Raw genomic sequence first — 1,662 nt, forward strand, 5'->3', positions numbered from 1 at the left:
GCCGGAGCCTTTCTCGGGTGAGTTCGATAAATGTGGTGGATTTTTGACTCAGATCACACTACAATTCCGTCAGTTACGAAGAACATATGAGACAGATGGGGCCAAAATCGCCTTTATGGTTCAACTATTACACGGGCACGCATTAAACTGGGCGCAAGCTGTTTTGAGAACAGCCCCGGACATTTCTTATGAGGACTTCCTCACCAAATTTAAGAGTGTTTTTGAAAGAGGCACCGGAGCGGAGGCGGCTGCCCACAGACCGTTGAATTTGAAGCAGGGGAGGCGGAGTATGGCGGATTTTTCGGTCGAATTCTGGACCTTGGCCGAAGAGACTGGCTGGGGGCAGTCGGCATTGATAAGTACTCTCCTGAATAATGTTTGTGATGAGTTAAAGAGAGAACTGATGATGAGAGATGTTCCTAAGACCTTGTCTGATGTGATTACGGTGTGTGTGAAGTTGGATGAGCACCTACGGGCGCGTCGGGGAATCCGAAACTACATTTCCCAGAGGCCCGCAGGGCGCATGGAGACGTCAGGTGGGGGCGCGCCTAGCGGCAGTCACTCGTTGGACAGCACGGAAGAAAGTGAACAGCCCATGCAACTGGGCCGCTCCAGTCTGTCGCCCGAGGAGCGGTATCGAGTGCTATTATTGTGGCCGCAAGGGCCATATTGCCATGGATTGCCAGGCGCGGCCAAAAGACAGCGCCCGCCGGTAGTGAGGAGTGTACGGGTGGGCGAGGTCTCATGTTCTCAGTATCCTCCTCATCTCATGATTGCGGCTAAGCTAACGGTTCGTCTCAGGACTCATTCTCTCGACGCTCTGATCGATTCCGGGGCAGAACAGAATTTTATTGATGCCTCGCTAGCACTGAAGTTAGGTTTTAGCACGGAGCTTCTGTCTCATTCACTCCAAGTCACAGCCCTTAGTGGCCAGCGTCTTCCAGACATTACCCATGTCACAGAACCGATTTCCCTGTCTCTTTCCGGCAATCATGTTGAAACCATACAGTTGTACGTCTTTAAGGCCCCACTCACTCCACTAGTCTTGGGCTATCCCTGCCTATGTCAACATAACCCTGTGATTGATTGGAGGAAAAAGAGTATTTCGGGGTGGGGGGAGGAGTGTCACATGTCCTGTTTAAAAGCCGCCGCTCACGCCATGAACCTACCACCCAATAAAACTATTTCAGAACCGCCTGATCTGTCCTCCATACCGTCTGACTATCACGACCTGGCGCAAGTGTTTTGTAAAGATAAGGCACGCTCTCTTCCCCCTCACCGGCCGTACGATTGTGGGATTGACCTCCTCCCAGGCGCGCCGCTTCCGACCAGTAGGTTGTATAGCCTGTCTCGACCAGAGCGGGAAAGCATGGAAAATTACATCAATGAGTCACTTGCCGCTGGCCTCATTCGCCCCTCGTCCTCACCTGTTGCTGCTGGTTTCTTTTTTGTCACCAAAAAAGATAAAAGTTTACAGCCCTGTATTGACTATCGCGGCCTCAACGCCATCACAGTTAAAAACAAGTATCCCCTCCCTCTGCTGAGTTCCGCGTTCGAGCTTCTTCAGGGTGCCACCATCTTCACAAAGTTGGACCTGCGCAACGCCTACCATCTGGTGAGGATTAGGGAGGGAGACGAGTGGAAGACGGCTTTCAATACTCA

This window comes from Pundamilia nyererei, unplaced genomic scaffold, assembly GCF_000239375.1.
Source record: "Pundamilia nyererei isolate P.nyererei 1_Seehausen unplaced genomic scaffold, PunNye1.0 scaffold00130, whole genome shotgun sequence".
Classification (NCBI taxonomy): domain Eukaryota; kingdom Metazoa; phylum Chordata; class Actinopteri; order Cichliformes; family Cichlidae; genus Pundamilia; species Pundamilia nyererei.